This window comes from Leptidea sinapis, chromosome 37 (genome assembly GCF_905404315.1).
Source record: "Leptidea sinapis chromosome 37, ilLepSina1.1, whole genome shotgun sequence".
Taxonomy (NCBI): domain Eukaryota; kingdom Metazoa; phylum Arthropoda; class Insecta; order Lepidoptera; family Pieridae; genus Leptidea; species Leptidea sinapis.
Genome location: NC_066301.1, coordinates 1,178,845 through 1,191,192, shown reverse-complemented (window position 1 = coordinate 1,191,192; position 12,348 = coordinate 1,178,845).

Genomic DNA, 12,348 nt, shown 5'->3' with positions numbered 1-12,348 from the left:
TCTTTGACTGAGACTAATTTAAAATAGAAAATAAAGATATACTTTTTGAATTCAGACTGATCCACCGAATTAAGATGTAATTAACCTAGTGCTGAGATAACTTATTTTAAAATAACTCTTATTATTTTTACTTTGGCAATAGTACAAATCTCAGTGCTTGGGACATATAATAATGACTACACGTTTCCTCAAGTAGCGCTATAATTCTGCTCGCTGTTATCATTATTTTAACCATTAGAGCCCGCCAATAATGGTAACAAGACTTAAAAATATCAAAAAAATAAGACAATCCGATAATAATTATCTAAAAATGATTAATTAGAGTTAATACGAATCATCAACCATTCCCGCCAAAATACGCAATTAACTGCAATAGTTAATTAAGGTCCGACGAGTTCTTAAATTTGAATTTTTAATAAACAATTATATGCACCACAACACTTCATAATTAATGTGCCAGTAATATTCTCAAATGATTTAAGCCTCTTTTGGTATTGTATTTTCTAAAGGGACAGAAAAAATTAAAACTGTCCTTTTTTTGCAAATGATTTTAGTTGGTAGTTCTTATAATTCGTGGATATTATTGCATTATTATATTCACAGACTCCATACTGACTTGATCCTAAGAATGTTGTTTTATGCTTTCTGAAGACTAAATAATGTTTTAATTGTTGGTTGTTGAACACAGCTGAATATCATATTATGTTAAACACTTACCTTGAATTTGTATACTTTTAAGACATAATATCATCTTTTTAATCTGGTCAGTTCATACAGTTTTTGAGCACTAATAAAAATATATTGTTATTAATATCGCTCACGCTAAATTTGATATTCGTTACAAATGTATAATATTCATGAATTCCAATTGAAAAAGTGTCTCCAGTTATTGATTGTATATGGCGTCTCAGCTATATAATAAACTACCAGCATCATTAGCGGACCTAAACTTAAATATTAACTCTTTTATAAATTAAATTAAGGAATTTTTAATGACGAAGAAATATTCAACAGTCACAACGTCAGTTAAAGAATATTTAACAGACATGAATGTATAGTCATTAGAATAAGTTAATTCAAATATTTCAAATCTTTATTTTTCACATTTTTATAATATTATGGTGGATAGGCTTTTATGAATAATTTGGTTTTTATGTTGTATGTTTTTCACGGTAAACTTAGAGTAAGAATTGTAAAATATTATTTTTGCATGCCTACCCGGCAGATTGTTAGCACCTATGATTATAATGTAACACCAATGTACCCACTCAATCTATGCAATTAAATGACTTGATTTGATTTGATTAATTCATAACAGATTTTAATAATTAGTTAGGACGGCGAGCATAAATCAAGGACCGTTGCTGAAAAAGCAATGTTATCGTAACTTGTGAAACAACCAAAAAAATAACATAATAGTAAGGTAAATACTTCACACATATATAAATCAATACCTATTGTTATAATCTAAATCTAATTGAGGGACAAAATCAAATGCATTCTAATTAATGAAGCTGAGGAATCAAAGGCATACCATAGACAATATATTCGCTTTAATGATTTATCAGAACAAGTCACGCTAACGATGTAAGAGGCTAGTGATAAATCTGTGAGAAGTGAAGCGTATGATCATTGGGCTCCAGTTTGTGTAAATCAAGTCGGACTACCGGCTAAATCTGTTCATCTGTCATCCTTTCTTTGCCCATTTACCTTCCAGCCTAATGATGCTACTTTCTGACAAACATACCTTGCAATTGTTGGACTTTGATTAAATATATCATAATAATAATCATGCGTAAAACAAAGAATTACAATAAATTAGATTCATACTAATGAAAAATTTAATCGAGATAACGTAATCGAGTATAAATAAACCATAAAATGATCAAATTTGAGACAGTCTTTGAACATGTAGTTTGTCTCTTTTTCGTATCTCTCTTTGATAGAGCTCTAATAAGAATGCTCTGAGTATCTGTCTTCGCACGCACGCGCACGCACACGCGCACACACACACAAAAACACACACACATACACAGACATACGCAGACATCCTGTTTGTACAATATTTTTCTTTTGTTACATTCTATTTTTAGACTTAATTTGTGATCCCTAGTTTTTGGTACTGTTAATTTTTAACCGACTTCAACAAAGGAGGAGGTTCTCAATTCGTCGGTATGTTTTTTTTATGTTTGTTACCTCAAAACTTTCGGCTGGGTGAACCAAATTTGATAATTATTTTTTTATTTGAAACCTGGTGCTTCCCATGTGTCCCATTGTTTTGATATGGTCCATTACATCCCATTTAATTTGGTCTAGATCTGACAGTGGCATCCATGAGAAAACCATAAAAGTCTTAAATTTGCTATACGTATGTATGATGGAATAAGAATAAGTGGATGTTAAATTTACGAATAACTCAATATCGTGCCAACCGATTTCGATGATTCTTTTTTCATTAGAAAGGATATACCTAAAAGACACTAAACTATAGTGAGAGTTTAGTTAGGTTCTGATTACGGAATTCATGACTAAGTAACGGAACTCTTCAATTCTTAGGAGCAAATTAACGATACTCGGCCGATCTCTTTTATGCTATCCGGATATTTAAGTCATCAACCATGATATAGTTATGGCCAAGTATTTGTCGCAGTCGAAAATGATGATCAATGGGACTCCTTAACGACTTACAGTAAGGGTACGGTCTATGGAAGAATTTCTTACAGTCTGTAATCAAACTTCGAAGCGCTTACGTTAGCTGCATTGAAAAATTTTGTGTATCTAGACATATTTATCTAAATTGTTAGTTAGTGTACTTCAAATTCACAAAAAATCATAAAAAAAAAAATAACAAAAAAACAACCGACTTCAAAAACAGTATTTCAAAACAATAGATATAATATACACTAAAAAGTATAATAATAATTGCGTATTTTAATACAATCTAATTCTAGTTATGATTATTGTAATTTTTGGAGTCGGTGTCATCTAGGTCTAGATAGGTTTGTAACTACATACATAGGTGAGATGTGCTTGAGTTGTGAGGAGGCGAGAGGCGAGAGCGAGTCGCGGCGGAAGGACACCGATTTCAAAAATGACAATTATCGTAACTAGAATTAGATTAAATAATTATATTTTATAAAAATACGCAATTATTTTTATACTTTTTAGTGAATATTATATCTATTGTTTCTAAATATAGTTATTGAAGTCGGTTGTTCCTTTGTTAAAATTTTTTTCAATTTTATATTGCATTTTACTTCCACAAAGGAATCATCATTTAATAGGCAATCCGGAGTAATTCCAAAAAAAAAACATTTATGGTTGTCCTCGCATAAACCGCTTTTGACATTGTCCGGTCCAGTTTACTACGATCATACAGTAGTACCGTACATAGTTCAGTAGTACATATTAGGGACTATAACAATGATTTTAATAATTCCGCAATAATTGAGTTATTTTCGTAGCTTACAGACTTTGCCAAAATTTTACGCAGTAATACGCTAGCGCTTCTCTGAAGAATACAATTCATCATCACTCTGATCAATTGTAGTGTGTTGAAGCTCTTCAGCTTTTTAACTATAAATTAAACTCATACAGATGAGAGATATCACTTATCGGGCTCCAATTCTAGCCGACCTAATTACATTCTTATCATCACAAGTATCAGTAACTTTTAACTCTGCAGTCCAGCAATGCAGCACCGGGCGCTGAGCTACATACACTTTTATGTGAACGTTTTTCACAAGAACCTTCTGCAATTACTGCTATCACAGGACAGTAATCTTTATCCACTTCTCTGTTTAAAATAGCAAGCCTTTTTTCTTCTACACCTTCTGCATTGCATATTGGGCATATTTAGCTTACTACAAATCTCATTTGATAGCTGTGATTATCCATTTCCTGAATAGAAACCGACCCCAGATTCCTTCCACGAACGTCTTCTTATACTTAGTTTCAAATTAAGGTTTCACTATACACTATTTCAATCTTTATTTATTTTACAGTCGTGATTGAATGTAGAATGTATCATAATCCCGACAAAGTCGCTTCCCGCTGTCTGTCCCTATGTATGCATCTATATATATCTTTAGAACTACGTAAGGGATATGCAGTTTTTAATAGATAGAAGATGTAGTGTTGGTAGGCCCCTCACATCATCCAACCTGTTCCAGACCATGTCCAGTCCAGAACAGGTTGGATGAGGGCAGTGCAAGACCGATCGTCATGGCGATTTTTGGGGGAAGTAATTTGTCCAGTAGTCGTAGTAGTAGTAGACGTCTTCGGGCTGAATGATAATTATGATGATGATAGTAACACTGATCATTTTAGGGTTTTCCTAATGTGATGTCGTAAATGAACACATTTTTTTTCGCATACATTGCAAACGCTGGCTGAACCGTACCAGACAGATCAAAATGTGCTAGAGTATTGTACAACATTTACCAGTGGGAGGCTCCTTTGCACAGGATGCCGGCTAGATTATGGGTACCACAACGGCGACTATTTCTGCCGTGAAGCAGTAATGTGTTTTGGTCTGAAGGGCGCCGTAGCAAGTAAAATTACTTGGCAAATGAGACCTAACATCTTATGTCTCAAGGTGACGAGTGCAGCTGTTGTAGTGCCACTCAGAATTTTTGGGGTTTTTCAAGAATCCTGAGCGATTGTAATGGGCAGGGCGTATCCATTACCATCAGCTGTACGTCCTGCTCGTCTCGTCCCTTATTTTCATAAAAAAAAACATTGTTATTCGACGAAAAAGTGCGCGATGGTAGGTATGTCTATCTCTTAGGGATAATCCACAATAATTACAATTTTTTATCCTTTACTATTTACGAGATATAATGGCTTATTTACAAAGCGAATTTAAGCAATACAGCATTAATCCTCATAAATTAAAGTGCACATTGTGCATTTAATATAGAACAACGTGGCCTTTACAGCATTTAATTTAAATGAATATTTTCGAAGATTTAAAATTTATATGGATACATAAATTTTTCAGTAGGTAGTGAAAATAATTACTCAAAATCCGATTCACAAGCCGAGTCCGAGCAGAGTCAAAGAATAGCAACGTTTCATATCCGTGTATCAATAGCCAGGGTCAAAAACTAATTATAAGCGAGTACGGAGTAAGTTGTTAAATGAAACGGGATTTGTGGCGTGCGCGCACCGCGTCATACGCATTACTCACACAAAACATGGGCTATTCACACAGAGATACTTGTGTTTCGGGCGCGGCGCGATAGTGATAGTTTATTCAAATACCTATTTTTCAAATTATGCTCGACCCGGGTCCCCTCTTAACATTACGATAAAAAAAGAATAATAATAATAAATGGCGCTCTGAGAGAGAAGAAGCGGCGCTAGAAACTCTCCCAGCATTCTTTTTTTTGCGCTCTTTTCAATAAAAATATACAATATTGTACAGTCATTTCTATCGCTATAACATAATCACAATCTAATCCCAGGCTGTCCGATCATTTAGATATTCAGCAGTGGAGTAATAGGATTTACGACAGAGCCATTTTTTTATAAAACATTTAAATTTATTTATAGATAATGCCTGAACAGTGGCTGGGACTTTATTGTAGAAGTGTATACATTTACCCTTAAAGCTATTATGTATCTTATGAGAACTACTACTACTTACTAGAATTAGTTACAAGCAATCCCTTATTTCTAGTGTTATAATAATGAAAATCACTATTAAGAGCAAAAAGGTGACCATTTTTGTGAACATATATTAAATTTTCATAAATGTACTGACAATGAACAGTCATAATATTTATTTCTTTAAATTTTTCTTTGAAAGACTGTCTATAACCAAGCTGATATATAGCACGAACAGCTCTCTTTTGCAGTGCAAACACTATATCAATGTCAGCAGCATGACCCCATAGTAATATACCGTACGTCATGATGCTGTGAAAATAACTAAAGTACACTAATCTAGCGGTCGCAACATTCGTGTACTCTCTAATTTTTCTAACTGCATATGCCGCAGAGCTGAGTCTATCTGCTAGATGGGTAATATGTGGACCCCACTGAAGCTTTTTATCTAACGTGATACCCAAGAAGACCGTAGTGTCCACAAGTTCCAATCTCTGGTCATTTATAAGTACGTTGGTTTGTACCTCCGCTGTGTTTGGTGTAATGAACCGTAAACACTTTGTTTTTTTACTGTTTAAGTGCAGATTATTCGTCTCAAACCAACGCACTATCTTTGAGAGTGCATTGCTTACCTCGTCATCAATATCCGCACGTCGCTTCACTTTAAAAATAAGTGAAGTATCATCAGCAAACAATACAATCTCATGGCTATCATCTACCACAAACGGTAGATCGTTAATATATATAAGAAATTAGCTAAAATATGATTTTAACAGATTTAGGGCTCTATTTTTCACTCCATAATGCTTTAGTTTTAGGAGTAAAGTTTCATGGTGGACGCAGCCAAATGCTTTTGACAAATCACAAAAAATGCCCAATGCATCCTGTGACTCTTCCCAGGCGTCAAAGATGTGCTCAATGAGTCTGGTACCCGCATTAATTGTTGATAAGCCCTTAGTGAAACCAAACTGATTTTTGTTCATTAATTTACAAAAATGCATTTGTAGCTGTTGAAGCAAAAGTTTTTCAAAAATTTTACTAAAAACAGGCAGCACTGAAATAGGTCTGAAATTAGCAGGGTCAAAAGAACTGCCCGATTTAAACAAATGTATAACTTTGCTGTATTTCATGAGGTCAGGGAACACACCCTCATCTATGCATTCATTAAATATTATTGCTAATTCAGGTGCTATAATGTCAAGTATGTATTTTACAATATTAGTCGAATGGCCCCATAGGTCTTTTGTATTTTTTAGGTTAATTAATTTGAAGATTTTTATTATATCGCTACCTGTAACATACTTAAATTTCAAATCAGTGGAAGACACTGGTACGTGTAATTTAAGCATATATTATGCTGCTTTTGGCGAAGAGTTAAGGTCTTTGGTCGTGACAATCGGGATTTCGGAGAAGTATTTATCAAATTCATTTGCAATTTCTATTTCCGAATTTATAACGCGATTATTAATATTTAAACAGATAGAGGTGTTACGGCAATTCGATCTACCAGTTTCATTGTTAATTACACTCCAAGTCGCTTTTACTTTATTATTACTGTTTTTAATTTTATCTGCAATGAAACGTGTTTTCGCTTCATGACAAACTACTTTAAAGAGCTTGGAGTATTTTTTTACATAAATTTTAAATTCTTCACTATTTTTGTAATGTTTCTCATAATAAAGGTCATATAAGCCTTTACGACTTTTGTGGATACCCATTGTTGCCCAATCATTAAAACAATGTTTGTTGTTTACTGTCACCGTTACTGGAGTAAAAATCCTGTCAAATTCCTCACAGAAGGAATTGAAGACTAAGTTATAGTGAAAATTAGCAGTTTCACCACAGTGTAAAAATGGTATCGTATTTACCAAATTATTTCTAAACCTCTCAAGACGGCTACCCGTAACTGGTATAATCGTCACCTTTTTTGGTCTGACATTGTCCAATCTTGTATTTACTTTTATAAGTTGCCCACTATGGTCGGACTGAAGATTATTAATTATATATAATTTATAATTATACTGAAGTTTACTAGTAATAGTAACATCTGTAAAAATATTATTTAAACAGGTTGCTGTTGTACAAGTGATTCTAATAGGTTCCCAAAACACATTGAACAAATTAAAATTTTGAAATAAATTTTTAAGGCTAGTACAATTGGCCGCAGGTTCAAGCAAGTTTATATTAAAATCTCCACACACTACAATTGACTTAATGGTTTTGCTAAATTTTGATAGTACCTCCTCCATTCTATGTTGTAATTGTTCATATGATGCAGTGGGGGGCGGTATACACTTACAATAATAAATGCTCTAGTTCTATACAAGCTATCTCAATTAGTTGTTCTATAGAGAGATTAACAATATCTCTTCTATTTTTACATTTTAATCTATTATTAATAATAATTAGGGAACCTCCATGTATTGCCCTACTTCTACAAAACGAACTGACTACTTTATGTTCTCTAAAACTAAACTGGAGCTGATGACTCTTACGTTCTGTAATACATAATATATCTATATTACAGCAGCTCAAAAACAGTTCAATTTCTAATTCCTTACTTGAGATACCTTGTTTATTCTGGTGAACAATATTTATGAACTTTATATTATGATTATCTATAGCAGTAACATTTATATTATAAGATCCATTCAGTCTAAAATTTTCTCTACCTGGAGTCTTGTCCAAAAAGCCTCTCCCTAGCTTGTTTTATTATCAAAATGTTTAATGTTAAGGCGACACTAAATGCTAGCGACCTTGAGCGATATGAATTTACGGCTGCCGGCTCGCCACCTATGTAACAAAGCCAATATTTTCAAAATTCTTGCGTGGAAAATAGTTTATTGGCTTACAATCCTCATTATTCACTACTAATCTGAATAAATGTACCTACACAAAAAAGTAAAAGCTATAAGAATAATTTTTCTGAGAGTAGTACTAAAAAAATACGTCCTGCCATGCCAAAAAACTTGTTTAACTGCAAAGAAAAGTGGTAGTTCAAAAAGACTCGGGAGTGTGAACTATATATTATATAACCAACAGCAAGCATTAGCAACCTACAAACAAGACTTAAGGATATATGTAACAGGATTAAGTAATGATTATAGCTCGAAATGCTATATTTTCACCACAAAATTTGTCTAAAAACACCATGTTTGCGTGTTTTATGCCTACTCTTCGCCTTAAGGTATTCGTTTAAATAAGTATGTAAAAGGAAAGTTGCCATAATATATTTTGAGTTCTACAACGGTATTGCTGCCAATAGTAATAGTTATTATATACCGAGTTCTGTTCAGTCGTTCATGAAGTATTCTAAGTCGATTTAATTGAAACTAATAACATTGAAATAAGCGATCGGACAGCCTGGAACTGGAATATGGTTATTTTTTAACAACAGCACTAACATAGTACAAATTGTAATAATTGTAATCTTTGAAAATAGCGCAAAAATACTATATTTTTCTCTTATCATGTGTACGTTTGTTCGATGTTTAATAAAATCGGCAACGCTTTTTGACTTCTGTGGTGTTACAATAGAGCATGTGAGCGACGGTGATTTCATACCATCAGGTTACTCGAATGTCGTTTGTCCTCATTTTTCATAGAAATCAGAGATCCATTTGTTTTTTTATATATAAGAGTGAGCTAACGGCCAATAGGAAGTGGTAATGCAACCACCCGTGGACATCTGCTACGCCAAGGGTTAAGAGATGCGTTGCCGGCTTTAAGGTGGTAGTATGCTCTGTGATGCACCCGGTCAGTAATTCCAGAAAATGGTTGTGCGAGGCAAGAAGTTTCTCCCAAAACGCGTGGTTGTGGAATGCCAGACGGTTTACACGTTACCAAAGTGACGATGAAAGTTGGAAGCTAAAATTTGCAACCTCTCGTCTATGTGTTGAATGTAGCGTCATAGTTTATTGTACAAAGTAATGATCGATGCAGCCACAAATTACATATAATATAATATGGCAGATGAAGAGTGAAAACACATTACACATAATTGAAAATTCTCATTATAAATTGCGTTAGATGTTAGTATAAAATACAAATCGAGGGCATGACTCCTTTCACGACTTTTCTCTAAGTCTCGTTACGACGACTAAACTTCGTAGTTTCCGACTTGGCCATCACCACCATTCTCAAAAACCACCTGTATGCGTAGTAGTAATAATAATTGTACTATCATAAAGTATATTATGTAGAACTAATAATATTTAATTACAAACCTGAAATACTATTAACTGTTCAAAACAAGATTAACATGCTCTCTTTTTTCTATATTTCTTAATATAAAATAACCTTGGAAAATTTAAAGATCCTTTTATCTGCTTTAAATTATTAATTTAAATAAATTTTAATGATTATTAAAATTTTAATTTAATCATTATATTTAACATTTTATAAGTATAAAGATAACCATTATCTTAATTACAGTTATGTATTTTATCATTATTAATGCTAAAACAGGTAGTTAATATACAATGCTACTGACACTGTATAATCCAGGTATTCTATACAATTTCTGGCGCATCCTGGCAATGTACAGAACCTATAGGAATTGTATAGAACACCTGCTAGTGTGTTACATATTATGTATATTATTTGTTACCTTGTTATAAAGTATTAGATTTGTTAAATATTATTGTAGTAGTATCTGCTAGTTGTGGAATGTTCAGGCCCCAGTGGAGCATTGTATTGAGAGTGATACCTAATAAGACCTCCGTCCATAAACTACAATCTCTCATCGTTTTTATTTCTCATATTATTAGCCATATTTTTCACATATAATATATTCTATGTGCACAATTTATAAGATTATCAAGGGTTATGTTTGGTTTATACTTATGTATTATTAAAAAGAGTTGTAGCAGAGTTTCTTGTCCCCATTATTTTTAGGTCTGAGGCATACTATTTTGAATGGGTGGTAGGTTTTTTTATGTTAAAAAAGTGATTTTAAATCCTATTTTAAATAAAAATATTTAAATTTAAATTATGACAATTGAACTTGGGTGCTATACATCATCGAGTCGTACAGGATTAGTTTTTATAGGGCACATATTATTATTAAGATTGTTTATAAGTGACTCAGTGTGTTGCTTGTTTTCATTACCTGATCAGTGATTTGCTCCTAACCTGACTTATTGTTTTGCTTAATGATGTGCAGGGATGATTCTGGATTAATTTTATCAAATTTTTGTGTGTTCCTTATAATATAATATAAGTCTTAATAATAATCAAAAATATTAACATAATTCTAAACGCTATGTTTGTATTTTTTTATAGAATATCTTACTTTTCTATTTTATTTAACAAAAAATTGGCTTAGAATTTTTATAAGAGTTAATTAGTCTATAGATATAATGTTTTGTCTTCGTATAATAATACAACACACCATTGATATTGATATTGACAATAGAATTATTAATTTCAAGAAAGTTGTACCATTAAAATATAAATCTATATATTCTGGTGATTCTTAAAAAAGTATGATAACTGCAAAAAATAAATTGTCACTTAAATTCGTTTCTCTTATATTACTCACCGGCCTCCACAGTGTAAAACATATATAGCAGATATACACACATCAAAAAAGTCTAAGCAACATGCACGATATTACAAATTTACCATTTATATTAATTAATTTCTGAGTGTTTACCTACTCAAAACTCAAAGTGCATAGTTATGTAAACTTTTTTGTTATTGATGACATACTGGCTGGTTGTAAAAAAAAAACGATTATGTTTTGTTTTTTTTTTCATAAAATTAAATGAAAGGGTATTTGTTTGAATTTAAGTGCGTTCTCGAGAGATAAGTTTGAGAATACAAAATTCAAGTGGTGTTGTTGTCCCCAAACTGTGCGAAATCGACTACATGAGTACGGCCTACGAGCTCGACGCCCAATTAGGTGCCCACCAAAACGTCACGGGAATCGCGCTTGTCGAAATAAATGGTGTAGAGAACGCAGAACATGGACCCAGGAACAATGGGATAAAATTATGCTTTCCGATGAGTCGCGATTCGGGTTTAGGTCTGATACAAGATCATTAGGTGCTCAGGTGCATTCAGGAAGTTCATTCATATAGCGGCTCAACAGTTATGGTATGTGCGTATTATGAAGAACAGGTGAACTGAGCTAGTTTTTGTAAATGGAAACATGAACGCTGAAAATTACGTTGAGGATATTCTCAGACCTTACGTCCTGGATGGACGTGCACAAACCTTTGGCTCCGATTTTACGTTAATGCATGACATTGTCATGCATTGACATGACATGAGAATTTCCGGTTATTGCCCTGGCCTGCACAATCGCCAGACCTCAACCCCATCGAGCACGCATGGGACATGCTCCAGAGACGTGTTTTGAAGGACTTGGACGGAGTGACAACCACCCAACAGCTGAAGGATTGGCTACAATCCATTGGGAGCGAATACCACTAGATGACATAAACTCAATGATTCATGAACTCATTAATTCAATGAATAATCGTTGCCGACACGTTCTGAATAGTAGAGGAGGCCATACTTTGTATTAAATTATGCTATTCTTTCACAATAAATTCATTTTCTTTAGAGATTTCATTTTGTTAAAAAATGTTTAGTTGCTTATGTACCTTAGTTTCTGCAGTATATTCTAATATTGTTAATTTCTGTTATTAAAAGAACTTATTTATTTGTTTATTTATTTATTAGCATCGCCAACACAATAATCACTAACCAATTACATTAAAAAAAATTCTA